The 17,875-nt window shown below is 48.1% G+C and overlaps 1 long non-coding RNA gene across 1 annotated transcript; it reads right to left on the bottom strand.

Annotated features, from left to right (window-relative positions):
• Positions 1-7,369: 7,369 nt before the first annotated feature.
• Positions 7,370-9,577, bottom strand: LOC109944478 (uncharacterized). Its single transcript, XR_002267516.1, has 3 exons — positions 9,489-9,577; positions 8,528-8,603; positions 7,370-7,601 (listed from the first exon to the last, which is right to left on the bottom strand). It is a non-coding gene; the product is annotated as an uncharacterized lncRNA (long non-coding RNA).
• Positions 9,578-17,875: the final 8,298 nt, after the last annotated feature.

The raw sequence follows: 17,875 nt of genomic DNA, 5'->3' as shown, positions 1-17,875 counted from the left end.
CAGAGGAAACCAAAGGTTAGCCTTCATAAAACCCTTGTAAACAACCACTTCATCAGCTTTAGGAAGAGGAACAATATTCTCTCCTCAGCCCTCACTATAGTTGTATCATGAAAATATTTACCTTTCATTGCTTCAATATGTCCTCTCTTAATAGTGGATTTTCCAAATACAACATGACTTGGCCTCCACGGCTGATCTTCGGCGTCATCGTTGTCACTCTCCACATCAACATCCTCGCTGTCACTAGAACCCCCAGACAGCCCAGCTAACATTTCTTCAGTAATCTTCTCAATATTGGTCCTTTCCATGGCTTCGTAGAAAAACTAGCTAGTGCGGGGTCCACGCTTTTCTTCTCTTCGGCCATCTCAACGTTGAATGAAACAAAAAGCCGAAGCTCCAAAGCAATTGTGGTTACAGAATCAGAAAGCTAAAACAACAAACCCAACACAAAGCTTGATAGCACGAAAAATATTTTCAATGCAAACCCTCATATATATACACAAAGCACCATTGAACGATGGGCCCCACAATACAGAACATCTCGCTATTCTAGCGAAGGGAAGGTGTTTTTCGGACCTTCGGCTTGTAATACCCAAAATTGTAAATTATAGGAAGAGATAATGTCCTTATGTGTATTGACTGTACCTACTATCACATGTGAATAGACACCATCGAAAAGGGGTTAAATAACCAAAGACACCTAAATAAAACATGCATCATGCTGAGTTTTTACTTGATTGTGCATTTGTGGATAATAAAATAAATGTGTCATTAATAATATATTAATGGACCCATGGAATTTAACCTATAATTTGAAAACAAAACCATGAAAATAGAGGAGAGAAAGAAATATTATTCAATACAAAATAATATTATAATTAAATAACTTCACCACATGATGGTATGACCAAATTGCATAGTTAATATGAATTTAAATTGGCACTTAAGTTGAATTAAAAATTTAAATTCGAATTAAGAATAAAAGAAAACAGAAAATAAAAACAAAAGAAAAAGGAAAAGACTTACCTAGCCTGCGCTTGGGCCCATTCCTGGGTTCTCGGCCCACATACGCCATCGTTGCGGTCCGCGCGCACGCCGCGTCGCGAGCTCCGCGACTGACGTGCGGGCCCACTGGCCAGTGACCCACGGGTGCTCGGGCGTGACTTCAAACACTGGCAACCAGGCCCCACCATTCCGTCTCAGGTACACGTGCTCGACCGCGCATCCTCGCACACTGTCACCTGGGACCCGTCCGTCAGTTGGAACCCACTCCTAACTGAAGCTCCGCCATCTCCGCGTGCGACCTCCTTTCAACCACCCTGCACGCTCGGGTCTTCCACGGATCCTGGCATGCGCCAACCCCGCTGATAAAGGGGAGGGCATCCCCTTGACCATGCGTGCCTGCAACCACTTCGTGATACTCACCGCCAAAAAGAGGACTGGTAGCCGCCGGGGACTTCCGCCATCGTCCACCGTGCTCTACATGAATTGGTGCCTTGTGCGCAGTCGGGTGGGTCCGCATTGGCTCCTGGATCGCGTTGAAGGTGGTGGCGGGGTAGTTGTGCGCTCGGGACGTCGCCAATTTGATGATGTTCCCACGAATCCTGGGAGCACCATGGACAGCTCTACTGCGCCTACGATTCTTGGTATGGACCCCTCGCCTGTGCCCGCTTTCATCACCATTACGTGTAGAGCTAGTCGAATAAGGTTTAGGTGTGACTACGCCGGGAATTCATCTCGGCGGCGTTGGGTTTTCGCCGTGGTCGAGCCACGGCCGTCGGGGTGAACTGAGCGGGGAGGAAGACGGCACCAGAGCCATGGATTTTGTGATGAACGGACAGGAGTAGATGATGAGTTGGGCGATTGGTAGCCATGAGATTTTAAATGAGCGGTGCGGATTTAATCGTAGAGATCCTCCCTTGACAATTCAATCTGTGCCGTAGGTTTAATCGAACGGACACGAGCCTGTTGCGGTTCTTTAAATCCGCACCGTTGGATTCTGATCCGTGGGTGGTAGATGGATACAGGTTCGCGGGATCTAGGATTTAAACCGAACCTTTGATCCCAGATCGGACCGCTGGGACAGCCCCATAACCTTTTAGCCAGTTGATTTAACAAAAGAGACCCTCTATTTTTGTAAAATAAACCCGCAGTCCAGTCCTGTATTCACTGGGTCTTAGGAATAATTGCGCAAAGGCCCCTGCACTTCTCTGTTTTAATGCGCCCAGTCCAGAGAGTTAGAAAATCAGAGAAATAAATATAGAAATGAATTTTTAATGTAAAAATAAATGCTAGAACTTGTTTAAATCATAGAAAATTCATACTTAGTCCAAATTAATCCATTCCAGTTCCTATAATTTTGTAATATTATTGTTTATCAAATAGTGCCACTTTTTTGACATGAAAGCCACATTAAAATTTATCTATTAATTAATCTTGTATCAAACACATGAAACCTTTAGAAATTCATAATTAAAATCTATAACTCCAAAATTAATGATTCATGTTCCTATGATCTTATTTTATCATGTAGATTATTAATATGTATTTTGTATACATGTTTGGTGTTATGTTAATTTCTTCTTTATACTATGCTTGTTTGTATTGTGGCGAGTAGAAGAGTCAGTGGCTGAGGATCCCGGTGTTCAGCAGATAGAAGTTGCTGAGCAGGAGCTCATTGAAGGCAAGTTGTGCCCTTGACCACTTTTTACCCAATAATGTTATTTAATATCACTTATTCATGCATGGGTTTAATTTTTATGGGACCCAAAAGGTCACCATAGATTGGTTATCATTTTACCTTGTTCATCCCTGAATCATTTGGGTAGTTTTGCTATTGCTTTATATGGTTTTGGGTTAATATTTTATTATATCCATGTTCCAATTATTCTGTTATTTTATTTATGTTCATGTCAAGATCATTATCTTTAATTGGAACATGGAGCTTAACTTGAGAAACACGTGCCACCACAAGGGTGGAATGGGACGCCCTTGGCTGACTAATTAGGAAAGCTAGTGGAAGAATACCTTACCCGAAAGGGGCAAGGGCAGTAGGGGAGTAGGCATGCAGGGAGGTTCTCAGGTTCATTTTGCTGCGATGGCGGTCAGACGAGGGATTCTTGCAGTTGCTGTTCCCAAAACTATAGCAGGTTTTCGGAAGCTAGTGGAACTTTGTAAAGGCCTCATAGTGTTGCCCTGCCTCGCTTCCTTGGTAGAGGTGTATGAGAATCGCGGTCCCTTGGCAGATGGGTAACATGACTTGTGGGTACAGGGTACAACCTCTGCAGAGTGTAAAACTGGTATACTAGCCGAGCTCACGGTCAAGAGCAGCTCAGGACTCTCGCATGATTAAATTATGGAACTAAATTCAATTTGTCATTAGCATTGCATGTGATTATTTATTAATTTTATTCTATTATTCTTACTATGGTTTGGTATTCACTTACATTTAGTAATTGCTAATAAAATTTTACCAACTTATTAAAAGCAATGCTCAACTTTAACCCCTATTGTTGATCAGCCTTACACATCACATGAACTCCCACCTTTGGTGAGTTCATGCACATTATTTCCCACAACTTGTTGAGCGATGAACATGTGTGAGCTCACCCTTGCTGGCTCACACCCCCCACAGGAGAAGAACAGGTGGTTCAAGAGGAGCCACACAACGAGGAGTTTGACTTGATCTAGGTGGCGTCTCCCAGTCGACTTTATGGCGCCAAGGATGGACTTTAGTTCATTTTATATTTATCTTTTATTTTGTAAGACTTCCACTATGTAATAAGTACTCTGATGATATTTTGGCATTTATCTCTATACGCTCTATTATTATATGTGTTTTCTTCTTTGGCGCATATATGAGATGCACCCGACTTTATCCCTTAAAAACCGGGTGTGACACGACTAAAGGCCTTCATTCATTTCGCAGTCTGAATTTGTTACAAAGGAACAAACTGATACTGCGAGGGGCTTCTATTGGGGGCCTTCATCTTTCGAAGGTCCTCAAAACACGGCTAACTATTTGTTTCATCATGCTATTAAATATTACAGGAGCTTAGTCACCAGAAAACGCGACTGATACTCAAGGGAAGTACGATGAAGCAAACTTTGTCACGATGAAGCAGGAAGGCAACGTAAAGAGAAGGTGTTGTTCAAGTTATTGAATACAAATGATGATGCTGCCCCTTGACATTTGTAAACCTTGTGTGTAATCGTTAAGGGTATAAATGTAATAACATATGAAGCTGTACGATTGCCTATAAATAGATGAACAGTACCCTCATACTGTTCACGTTGGATTGTAATTGTACTCGCGTCATTACCTTCAAGCAAGCCGAAGGTACCAATGTTATACAAATTTTGATTATATTAATACATTTATTATGAAGTAAATATGTGACATTATATAACACTTGTAACTATGTTTTTATATCTGTTGATAACGATGTATTGTCCTGCATAACCTTTGTCTAAGATTCATTAATCCGAGAGGGAATAATGTTTCAAAAGGCGAAGGTCTTTAACGTATAACAAATATGTTGCCTTGCTCTTGATTCACAGCAATTGAGAACAAGTGACCAACACTGGTATCAAGTCTCACACATATGATGACTCATGATACAGAAATCAATGTCACATCTTTATTATATAATCGAGGTTCTATACAAAATAGCTAAATAAATACACCATATGATGACAAAGATCGTCCGCAACCATAGTTGATTGGGAGACGACGACATAGACCTCTCACAAACTCATCATAACATACTTCATGCTCCTCTTCTTGTGGTACCTGTTCTTGACCTGGTGTGAGTTTAGCAAGAGTGAGCTCACAAACGTTCATCGTTAAACAAGTTGTGGGGAATAATGTGCATGAGCTCACTTATGGTACGGGGCTCATGTGAAGTGTAAGGCTTACCAAGAAGAATGGTTAAGGTTAAGCATTGCTTTTAATAAGTTGGTCAAATTTTATTAGCAATTACTAAGTATAAGTATATATCATTCCAATTAAATAATTGATCGCAATATTGAATAGATCCCACAATGTAATGCAAATGACGGATTAAGTTTAATTCCATAAGTTACTCATGTGAAGGTCTGAGCCGCTCATGATAGTGAGCATGACTGATAAAGCAGTTTTACACCTTGAAGAGGATGCACATCTTGTGGAGGTGGTCTGTAATGCCCTGAATTTGAGGGTAGCATTTTTTTCTTCTTCGATACTCACCAAATTGAGGTGTTACTCTCTTTTCTCTTCCCGTTTTGCTCCTTCTTCCCATTTTCAAAGCAGTATAACGATCGGTGTCCGTATCGCGTGTAAACAAAAACCTAAGTTGACATGGGTGTTGCATCATGACGGAGCATTTTTATGTTGTCTGATGTTATGTTTAATCGCGCGTCCGACTCGTCTCGTTTCGGATTTCGATTCGCTATTGGATTCCGATCAGTGGTCGTGTACGTTGTGGGCTTCCGTCCTGGCCCGCGACCCAGCCCAGCCCGACCCGACCTAGCCTAGCTCGACACGAGCCCTGGCCGTGCGCCCCTGGCGCCCCACACCCCCCATGCGTGCCCCCTCTCCCTTTCTCTCATTTGGTTTTCCCGCGTAGCAACTCCCTCTCCCTCTCTTCCACCTCTCTCCCACCTCTTTGACCTAGGTGATCCGGTGGACGGTTATCACCGATTTTTGGGTCCCAAGGTGAGCTCCCCTCTCTCCTCTCCCTCTCCCCTTCTCTCTCCCTACCTCCCTTTCCCTTCCCCCCATTGTCACACCCGGTTTTGGAAGGTAAACCGAATGCGAACCATGTACGTGTCAGGATCAGAAATTCACGTACACAGCGATTACATAAATGACTCATCATAGCACAATGCTTCAAATAACAAAAAAGAGTAAGTAATAATACTACAAACTAGAGTCATTTACATAATATGAATCAAAGTACACAGAATCAAAACGTAGCCAACGTAAACAACCCACCACAGGCAGCTGACTGGGGGAGGTCGCTAGCCTAATCCTCGAACTCGACAAAGTCCTGGAACTCCTGGAGATCCGCCTCGACGCCTTCTTCTTTACCTGAGCATAGATTGCACCAAAGGCAACCTGTAGTTTTGTGAAAGCAAGGGTGAGTACACATCAACGTACTCAGCAAATGTCCCGTTTGGCTGAGGTGGACTAGCTTTATGTGGAGTTAAGGTCAAGCAGTTGCTTTTAGTTGGTCAGGTACTTATTATTAGTGGAAGCCGAGTTTTAGCAATAACCAACCTGTGAATCATTTCCTCATTGAGGAACATCATTATCATCATTGAAACCAAAACCATAAATAGAACGATTGAATCTCAGATCATCTGTATCTGTAATCAAAGGATCCCAAGGCCGCTCTTAATTGTGAGCACGGCTGATATATTAGTTTCATAACACTTTGCAGAGGTTGCACACTTTACCCATGAGCCATGATTCCATTTATGCCCGAGGATCGCGACTCCCCATTGATCATTTCCAAGGTGAACTGGCAGGGTCTCACTACGTGGCTTTTCCCTAGGGTCCTCACTATGCGAATGTTGGAAATGACCATTGCATAAAGTCCATCTGACGTCCCAAAACCTATACCTCTGCCCTCAGGAAAAAGCCGTGGGACGATGCACATACCTAGATCCCTAAGCGAGAATATAGGAGCCATAACAAATGCCTCCGTTCCCTAATGACCAAAACCAGCCACTACAGGAAACTAGTTAAAGAACGTGGGTGACTAACCGTCGAACTTAATGTAATAAGCCGACGAACTTAACTTAAGAACATGGGTTTACCGACGAATATAGCCGACGATGATTTTTGGACGAACTTAGAGAAGTAAGTTCGACGGCCCCGACGAACTTAACATTAAGAACGTGGGTACCGTCGAACTTAAAATTAAGAACGTGTGTTTTTAGGTTCAACGGTGGCCGTCGAATTTGTTACCATAAGTTTGACGGTACCCATGTTTTTATTGTTAAGTTCGACGGGGCCACGTGGTCGTCGAACTTATTTGGCCTGCGTGGGTCTGTGTGGGCTGCGCATTAGATTCGACAGTACCCACGAACTTAATGTTAAGAACGTGGGTACCCACGTTTTTAACCCTTTTCTAGAAAAAAAAATAAAAATTACAGAAATGAAAAATTAGACAAACATAATATCACATGAAACACAGAATATCACATACAATACAGATTTCAAACACATGGATATATGTTCATATCACAAATTCACAAAAGTCCAAATACATAAGTTCACAAATTCACATAAGTCCAAATACATAAGTTCACAAATTCACATAAGTTCACATCCATAGTTCACATTTGTAGTTCACAAGTTCAAACACACAAGTTCAAACATTAGCTCATCGCTCTCAATAGTCAGGATAATATAAATGGCCTACTTGCGACAATACTTACAGCATGAACACCATTGGTGGAATCAAGCTGACTTAGTGATGAATACAACGAGTGGACCATTGCTAGGTGGAGATGCTCTTGCTCCATTGGTAGGAGCAGCACAAGAGTGAATAATGGAGTGTCTTGATGTGAGTGTTTACTCTGGGGTTCTTTCAGAGCTGAGGTTGTCGGTTACACTGAAAGTCATTAGAAAGAAAGAAAGCCCAGTCAAACGATGAAACGGGATTAACTAAGTAACTGATGCAGGATCGATTAACAATGAAGGCATGTACTATACATCGTTTTTAGAGATGTGTTTTGTTTTGACTGATGTTCATGTTTTAAAAACTACACTACTTTATTGCTTTGACCACAACAATGACTAAGTAACTGACGCAATAAGAACAGTTCTTAATCATATCTATCTCTATGTAATTGGACAACAAATAAGAAGAAATCAGTAACAAGACAATAGGTAGCAGTATATTGGTACCTTCATTTGTGATTGCATGAAAAGGTTCAGTTAACATCATGCCTATATATTCTGTGAGCTAAAATATGGTACACAATATACTGATCGAGCTAAAATATACGCACAGAATTTACTAACAGGTCAAACAGAAGCAATGAATGACTTATGTTCAGTTTGTTATCATCACTCATAATCCAATATTGAAGGGCATCAATACACAATATACCGCTACACTAAAATAACATCTACACTGAATGTCCAAAAGCATTCCAAAATGATAGCCTATGTCAGACTCTAGAACTTCTATTGAATTTGGCCTAGAATAATCCATAGTTTCTATGCTCATCATAGAAAAGCATGTCATTAATCATCACTTAACAGAAAAAGCATGTATACTTTCTTGTGGCAGACTCTAGGAACATCTTTTGTATGGTTATGCTTGAGATAATTTAAAAGAAAAGCACAGATCACCACCCCTGACCCCAGAACATCTCCTACTCACAAGACACTAGCATCACCATTTTAAGAGAACCGAGACATACTAACTGAACAAGAGCCTAATAGATACACCATTTCATGAAGCACAAAGATAAGCACACATTGCAGTTTGGTACAAAAACAATCCCAATGCAATCTAGAAAAGTTGGTTACCTCCTCAACGATTGCTGTGATGTCAAGTTGAAGGATCCTGGAGCATAATGACCAAACAGAGACATGTTACTTGAGCCTGTTTACAAAGATGGAGAAATCATTATGCCAAGTTGAAAAATTATGGTAGATCATTTGTAGCTCGTATCAAAGAAATAACTCACTTTTAATCAGAACTACTACTATCTAGAAACGAAGTGATCAAAAAAATCAACAACCTAGACTAACATGAAGACAAATTGATACATGATCTTGGCATGAAGGCAAATTGATACATGCTCTTGTATATCGGCAAACTACTTGTGCACCTCCAGAAACCCTTAACTAAAGAAAACATCCATCTAAAAGTCAGAAGCACACTGTTCACACAGAAAAATATGATTTGATTTTTGTTGATTTAAATAGGTGAGAATTGTAGCTGTGTTTCTCAAAATTCTACACAGTCTGAAAAATTATTAGCAAGGAACTGGGTCGGGGGTTAGTTTCATTCTCCTCTTCACCCAATTCAAGGTTGAAAAAAAACAAATCTAAATAATGGCAAAATCATGCAATCCTAATTTAACATCTACAACGAGTGTCCCAAAGCATTCCAAAATGATAGCCTATGTCAGTCTCTGAAACCTCTATTGAATGTGGCCTAGAATAATCTTTCTATGCTCTTCATAAAAAGCATGTCATTAATCATCACTTAACAGAAAAGCATGTATACTTTCTTATGGCAGACTCTGGAACCACTTTTGTATGTTTATGCTTGAGATAATTTAAATGAAAAGCACAGATCACCACCCCGACACCAGAACATCTCCACTTACTGACAAGACACTAGAAACACCATTTTAAGAGAACTGAACGTACTAACTGAACAAGAGCCTAATAGATACACGATTTCATGAAGCACAAAGATAAGCACATATTATAGTTTAGTATAAAAACAATCCCAATGCAGTCTAGAAAAATTAGTCACCTCCTCAACGATTGTTGTGATGTCACGTTGGAACACAATGACAAAAAAGCGACAGGTTACTTGAGCCTGTATACAAAGATAGAGAAATCATTTAACCAAGTTGAAAAGATATGGTAGATCATCTGCAGCTCGTATCAAATTCAATTGTAACTATGGCAGAAGTGATATGTAACCCATGTTTATTAAAGAAACTAAATATTTATATTTATTACACATAAGTTATTTTAGACTCAAAACACTATGGCATAATTCACTTTTAATCAGAACTACTACTATCTAGAAACGAAGTGATAAAAAAATCAACAACCCAGCTTAGCATTATATCAGGAGCAAGAATAATGTACCCTTGATTCCAAGTTCATTAGAATTGTAGATTTGATTGCCTCTTTAGCACAATCAAATTGTTCTTGTGTAACTACAAGAGGTAAAAGATGGAGGACAAAGGAACGCGAACGATAATGGTCAATCCAAAATTGAAATAGGATAGTTGGCAAGAAAGAAGCCTTTTCCAAGAGGCACAATCTCCAGGAGTTCCCCTGCAGCCAAATCCATAACCTTCGTTGAAAAGTCTAGGCTCTGTTAAATGATAATATTAAAAAAACCAGTCAGCTATATTAATTGTTTGAACAAGGGTGTACACAATTTAGATTATGCTCTAGGAGAGTGCTAGCTTGTCGGCTTGTCCAATTAATTAAATTGGTCTTACCTTGACTCATATACAGGTGCTAGCTCAAGTTCCAATAAATCTGTGGAGTTTAAATAGACCATTGTTGCCAAAATACTTTACAATATCATCATGTGCGTTATCATGTTGTGTTAAGGTAATAATTAAAACTTACTAACCTAAGTTAGGTGCCTATCTAGTTAGCTCGTTGCCTGCCCAGGAGGGATGAACCTCCAGCTACTGATACTTTTATTCTCTGAAACGAACAACTAAACCTTACTCTCCTTGACCATGCATCACATTACCACCATCGCATTAGAACTTTCCTTCTACATGCATACCTAATGCTCTACAGACGTCTAGTTTGTAGTGCATGCAATTGTAGACCTGTAGGAAAGATACATGCATGCACCAGCCGCCATTGACATCGAGAAGCATTGACCTCTTTCTCCTTGCAGTTCGCAAACAAAGAATGACTTGGCCTCAATCTGTGCATGCAGACAACTTCGTCAGTTCTCCACATCACAATTGACTCATTTTATGGCCTGGATTATTTTACACTTATATTATCCTGGACATCCAAAACCAAAGCCTAGCAAAGAGTAATGCATGTGAGATATAGGCATATAGCTACCTCGTCCAGCCTATCTCCAAGATTTTAATTCACTGATCAGCGCAAGCGATCGGATTGAGGCAGGTTCACATTGAATAGGAGGGGTGGTGGTTACCGAGATTGGGAGGCCGTGCCTTGGTGACATGCGCAGCGTGATGGAGTGACTCACCTCGCCTCCATCTTCTCGGCCATGCATAGCCCCAGCTTATCCCAGACTTCGGCCACCAGCGAGCGCATCCCTCATAGCCGCGCATGTCCTCCTCTTCAGTCGCCTCCTCCGGGCCGCCGGCCGCCGGCCACCGAGAAGCCTACGGTGGCACCATTCAGGTCCTGGAGGTCGCCCATCACTGCGGACGTAGTGTCTGGCGTGGATAGGCGCCTCGACGGTATCGCTCTCGCTAGAGATAGATGCTGTCTCTAGATCGAGGGCCACCCCGAGGAGAGAGGGTAAATGAAATTCGCTTCCGAGTGCGACTAGCGGGAGCTGAGACGCCAGCCGATGGAGAAGCTCATAGGGAATCAAGTCCTATCAGTGGAGGTATTGATTACAAGTGGAAGGCCTTCATGGAGGGGACCACGCCGACGAGCGCGGCATATCCGTGGATGAGCTCGTCCAGGCGCTCCTGCGTCACCTCCTCTTTGAAGCTTGCCAGCAGGATGTGCTTCACCACCCCGCCGCCTGCCATCGTTCCGGGCTTGTTTCTTGGCTCTATTCCTCTCCTCTCTAGAATGGTAGGTGCAGTGGGTAGGGTCGCAGCAGTTTGCTACTTTGCTGAGCAAGCTGAGAAATGATCCAGAAATGATTACTAGGCGTGGGGGAGGTGCAGCGCGGGCGGCCAGACGGCGTGGGGCTGGCGTGCGGGTGGCGCTGGCTGGCGGCGCGGCACGCGAGCTAGCGCGTGGAGTGGAGGCGCGGGGTGGCAGTGTGGGGCGCGCGGTGGCGATGCAGGGCGCTCGGGCTGGCGGCGGGCGCGAGTTGGTGGGAAGCGGGAAAGGAGAGGAAGAGAGACGCGCGGGGTTAGGGATTTAGGTTTTTGGGTTAAATTCGACGGTGTCCACGTGGCCCACGTATTTAATTTAAGAACGTGGGTACCCACGTTCCTAATATGTTAAGTTTGACGGTTTTGGCTAGGGCCCACAAACTTAATTTAAGAACGTGGGTACCCACGTTCTTAAAAATCCCATGAACTTAACTAATGTAAGAACGTCGGTGCCCACGTTCTTAACAAAACCCACGAACATTTATCAGTTTCTTGTAGTGAGCACCCAACATAAGACTCCCCTAATTACTTGGCCAAGGGCGTCCCATACCTCCCTCATGATTGCACTGTTTTCCCGGGTTGTCACTCCCCGAACAGGTCCTTACGGAGAGGTACTCAGGAAAATAGCCTGAGTCCCCTAAAGTGTCACAAGATCATCATCATAGTCAAGATAACATCATCGTATCGTAAATATTCATATCATGTTCATTGATTAAAGTAAAGCAATACCATGAAGCTAACCATAGTAACCCAAAAGGCAATCAAGGACAAGGTAAATATGAAGCTAGTCAATCCTTAGTTTTCAATTAAGTAATACGGGGCAGTGAATTATAAAGTAAATATGACATAATGGGTTAGAGGACACTTGCCTTCACCAAACAGATGCTCAGGATCTTCAATCTCGTATAACTCGAAGAGCTTGATCTCAGGACCAGTGGTTCACCAAATCTTGATCGTCGATTCCTCGAAGCTCGGGAATAGATCGCAATCTATTCGTGTCGCGCAACGAATACAAACAGGCACAAGCAAACATATACCTGCATAAGAACATTACACCATACAAGATAAAATATTATCAAAACGAGCAATATAAAAATAGAGAGCGCTTCTACGGTTACGCGGGGATAAGAAACGCGATGGTCGAAGCTACGGTTGAGAAGTTATAACGTTTACGCTACGCAAGTAATAGTCAGGACATTTAATTCGACATTATCAAATATAAATTATATCTAATATTTAGTTCGATTAATCTGCTACACTAACAAATGTCAGTTAAATAAGTAATTTAATTAAAACGAGAGATTCAAAGCGAGGCGAATTTACGATGCATGAAACAGCATGATAGTGTACGAACGACACATGGACACACACGACATAGCACGCTGACGACGCACGACGGAAATAGCACGCGACCAACGCTGTCGGCGTTTCGAGACAGGGGGTCCCTAAGCCGACGAGTGAGTGTGCTGCGTGCCCCAGCCCAGATGGGTCGAGCGCGTGGGCGAGCGCGAAGGGGGGAGAGGCGAGGTGGCCGGAGCCGAGCGTGAGAGAGGTGGAAGTCCCGCGGCCTTCGTGTTCGTCCCGCGCCCAGGTCGGGTGCGCTTGCAGTAGGGGGGTTACAAGCGTCCACGCGGGTGAGGGAAGCGAGCGGCCCCAAGAGAGCGCCTGTCCCGTCCTCGGTCCCGCGCGGCCAACCTCCTCTAAGAAGGCCCTGGTCCTCCCTTTTATAGTCGTAAGGAGAGGATCCAGGTGTACAATGGGGGGTGTAGCAGGGTGCTACGTGTCTAGCGGAGAGAGAGCTAGCACCCTAGGTACATGCCAATGTGGCAGCCGGAGAGGTCTTGGCACCTTGCTGGCGTGATGTCGTGGCTGTCGGAGGTGCGACGAAGCCTGGCGGAGGGATAGCTGTTGGAGCGGTCGAGTCCTTGCTGACGTCGCCCTGCTTCCGTAAGAGAGCTGGGGGCCGCCGTCGTCACAGAGCTTGTGGAGTGCCATCATTGCCCATCCGGCGGAGCTGGCCGGATGGGACGCCGGTCTTGTTCTCCGTGACCCGAGTCGATTCGGGGTAGAACGATGATGGCGCTTCCTGTTGACGTGGCGGGCCTGTGCCCTAGGCAGGGTGACGTGGGGGCTCCTCCGAAGCCGAGGTTGAGTCTGTCTTCTGTTGCCGAGGCCGAGTCCGAGCCATGGGGTCGGGCGAGGCGGAGGTCGTTCGGCCGAGGCCAGGGCGGAGTCCGAGCCCTGGGGTCAGGCGAGGCGGAGTTTCGTCGTCTTCCGGGTCTTAGCCCGAGTCCGAGCCCTGGGGTCGGGCGGAGCGGAGTTCGCCGTCTTCCGGGTCTTAGCCCGAGTCCGAGCCCTGGGGTCGGGCGGAGCGGAGTTCGCCGTCTTCCGGGTCTTAGCCCGAGTCCGAGCCCTGGGGTCGGGCGGAGCGGAGTTCGCCGTCTTCCGGGTCTTAGCCCGAGTCCGAGCCCTAGGGTCGGGCGGAGCGGAGTTCGCCGTCTTCCGGGTCTTAGCCCGAGTCCGAGCCCTGGGGTCGGGCGGAGCGGAGTTCGCCGTGGCGCCTTTGGCAAGGCCTGACTGCCTGTCAGACTCACTCTGTCGAGTGGCACCGCAGTCGGAGTGGCGCAGGCGGCGCTGTCCTTCTGTCAGACTGGTCAGTGGAGCGGTGGAGTGACGACGGTCACTTCGGCTCTGCCGGGGGGGCGCGTGTCAGGATAAAGGTGTCAGGCCACCTTTGCGTTAAATGCTCCTGCAACTTGGTCAGTCGGTGTGGCGATTTAGTCAGGGTTGCTTCTGAGCGAAGCCAAGGCCTCGGGCGAGCCGGTGATGTGTCCGCCGTAAAAAGGGGGGCCTCGGGCGAGACGGAAGTCTCTCGAGGTCGGCTGCCCTTGGCCGAGGCTAGGCTCGGGTGAAGCGTGATCGAGTCACTCGTGTGGACTGATCCCTGACTTAATCGTACCCATCAGGCCTTTGCAGCTTTATGCTTATGGGGGTTACCAGCTGAGAATTAGGCGTCTTGAGGGTACCCCTAATTATGGTCCCCGACAGTAGCCCCCGAGCCTCGAAGGGAGTGTTAGCACTCGCTTGGAGGCTTTCGTCGCACTTTTTTGCAAGGGGACCAGCCTTTCTCGGTTGCATTTTGTTCCGGTGGGTGCGCGCGAGCGCACCCGCCGGGTGTAGCCCCCGAGGCCTCGGAGGAGTGGTTACACTCCTTCGAGGTCTTAATACCTTGCGTAATGCTTCGGCTGGTCTGGTCGTTCCCTCATGCGAACTGGCCGTAGCCCGGGTGCACGGTCGGGGCCCAAGCTCTCGGGCTGGTATGTTGACGCTGTCAACGGTTTGGCCGGAGCCGGTTTTTGCGAGAGCAGCCCCCGAGCCTCTGCACAGGGCGAGAGGACGATCAGGGACAGACTCGACTTTTTACATACGCCCCTACGTCGCCTTTCCGCAAGGAGGAGGGGGGAGTGCGCCATGTTACCCTCGATGGGCACCGAACATGGTGTCTCCGGTGAGCTGCAAGCGGGTAATCCGAGTGGACGTCCGTGCCCCGTTCGTTGGGGGTCGGCTAGGGGCCCAGAGGCACGCCCAAAAGTACCTGCGGGTGATTTGCCAGACCCGGTCCCCTGGCGACGGGGTCCGAGGGCTCGATGCCTCCCTCCGATGGGATTCCGTTACAAGATCGTTCCCGCTGGTCTCGGAAATGTCCTAGGGTACCTCGGGAGCGCAGCCCGAGCCTCGGTTATGTATCGAACGTACCCCTGGTCATCCCTCGCTCGGTGTCTGAGGCGACTGTGAACCCTTCGGGGGCCAGTCTTCGAACCCCTGATCAGTAATGGGCGCGGAGCCCGAGTAGCCTGAGGCGGCCATGGAACCCTTCGGGGGGCTGGCCTTCGAACCCCTGACCAGTAGTGGGTGTCAGGCCCACGTGATCTGAGGCGACTGTTGAACCCTTCGGAGGGCCAGTCTTCGAACCCCTGATCAGTAGGGGGGGCTCGGAGCCCGGTTCCTTCGCGGAGAAGGATCCTTTTCGGGGTATCCCCCTTTCCCGGTCCCTGTTGCAAGAGATAGAGAAAGAGGAAAAAGGAAAAGGATACGAAATCGAACGACGTGGCGTACCTTTTCTGACGCGGTTATTACGGCGAAGGTGAAGCGTCGCGCGCTCCTCCCGTCAGAGGCGCCGCCTGTCCCGCCGTGGAGTTAATGCGACGGGGCGAGTGGTTGGCGGGGCGGCCGTTGCGCGTGCGCGATCCGTTCGAGGAACGGGTCACGGGTGCACCGTCTTCACGCTGTGCGAGGAGGCTCTCTTGCTGTCCCAGGATGGGACGTGAGCCTGGCTGACGACGTGACTGCTGCGCCCGCCCGCCTGCCACCGCCATTACTGCCGGCCCACTTTCGGTCGCTTTGACCAACGCGCCAGGCTGGCGCTGCTGGGTCGTGCGCTGGGTCGCCTCGAGTCGCGGCATAGGCTCCGCAACCGAAGAGGCGCGACGGTGGCACAAGTGGCGGTGCGGTTGCTTGCATGCAGCAACTGGCGCGCCGGTTGCTTGACGCGTGGGCCTGGGCTTCCAAGCTGGCGTGTCAGAAGTCGGAGAAGCGCGTCCACCTGGCGCGGTTGCATGCCGCCTGCATGGCTGCCCGCCCCTTCCGCCCGTTGGTCTGGGCAAAAGTGGGGGGTCGCTTGTAACCGCTGGACGGTCGTGCGCACCACGCGCGGCGGTTTGGCTTCTTCTGCCCTGAGCCGGTTTGCATGACATGCGGGACCCAGCCCCCGAGTCGCAGGGGAGGGCCTTGGAGCGTGTTGGAGAAGACTCAGCCCGCGGCGTCTAGGGGCGCACGTAGGGAGAGTTGCCTTTAAAAGGAGGGAGACTCCTTTCAGAAGGCAACCATGTCTTCTTCCTCCCTTATGCGTCGTGTCTTTCCATCTTCCAAGCCCCCGGGTGGGGGGTATCCGCCGCCTTTCCGCCTCCTCGTTGGAGGAACGCAACTCCATGGGAGTTGGTACCTTTCAGCCATCGTTCGGCTTCAAGGATTTTCATCATGCAGCCCGGCTGCACCCCTCCACCGGCGGTCACCCGAGATGGTGACCTCCGGCTTGATGGTGGGGGAAAGCGAGCCGGGCTGCGGCCTCTGCCCCTCCCTCAGCCTCAAGGATTTTCGTCATCCAGGCCAAGATGGAAGATGAGGCGAGTCGGGGGGCCGCCCCCGCGTGGGTCGGCTGCCCTTTTCTTCCCCCCGCGCCTGGGGGAGAATGGCGTCCTTGAGTCCCACGGGGACTTCCTCCAGCCATGCCAGGATAGGTAGGGCGCCAGTGGCCCTGGGTCTCCGTCTCCCTGCCTGAATGGCTGGTTCTCGTCCTCAGCGGGGGAGAGCCCTCCTGTCGCGACACCTGCCCCAAAGCTGCTGCCTAAGCCGCTTCGCTGCCCAGGGCGGGGGTGGTTGTCGTCGTGGTTAGAACGGGCGGCAGCGAGCCGCTCATCGTTCTTCTGTTACTCCGCAGGCCTTCCCCCTCGGAGTGGGGTTGTTCGTACCTGCGGAGGGGAACCGGAGTTCCGCTTGTGATGGCATCTCGAATGCCAGTGAGTTTGTTCATTGCGGCTGTCGGGGCCTGAACATGTATGTAATTTCGGCACGGAGCCGTGTTTTTTCCTCATTTTCGAGCGCTAAGTCTCGCCTGTTGATTATTTGAGCCGCTTTACCAAGCATGAGTCGCCCCGTGTCAAGGTGACGAGTGAGGTATCCGTATCCCGGAGGCGTAGGAATCCCTCGGCCCGATCGGCCTTGTTGTCTGGGGCTCCTCTAGCTTAGTTAAAGAGACCCCTCGGCCGCCCTTCGATGAGCCGAGGCCAGGGGTAGCGATATCAGTATGAACAGAGGCGGAGTTGGCTCGAGAATGGGAACCTGGTTGGCCGGAGCCTAGCCGTGTTGTCCGTCAGCGGAGCCGACGCCAAAGTCGATCAGCCGAGGCCTCGGGTCGGGCTGGCGCCCTTGGAAGCCGGTTGGCCGAGGCCCCAGGGGTAACCGGCCGAGCCGCCTGCTCGGGCCGGATTCCCGGAGGAGTCCCTGGACCGCGTCGCCGTCCGAGGCTGGGTCGGACTTTGCTGAAGACGTCGTCGATGCCGAGGGTGCTACGGCTCCCTTCAGCGTGAAGACCCGAGCCTGCAGGATCAGATTGTCTTGTAGCGTGTGCCTTCTGCGGCCGCCGAGGCCAGAAAACACACCCTCGCCGTGCTTGCGAAGCTGCATCTTTTTTCCTCTTGTTTCGAGCATCTGGACTCTGTCGGTAACAGGGATGTTTGTGTGAGCGAGAGTTGCTTCTCGCGGAAGGGACGAGTGAGGTATCCGTATCCCA

This window comes from Zea mays, chromosome 4 (assembly GCF_902167145.1).
Source record: "Zea mays cultivar B73 chromosome 4, Zm-B73-REFERENCE-NAM-5.0, whole genome shotgun sequence".
Classification (NCBI taxonomy): Eukaryota; Viridiplantae; Streptophyta; class Magnoliopsida; order Poales; family Poaceae; genus Zea; species Zea mays.
The sequence above is the reverse complement of the archived record's forward strand: the minus strand, read 5'-3'. Positions and strand labels throughout refer to the sequence as shown.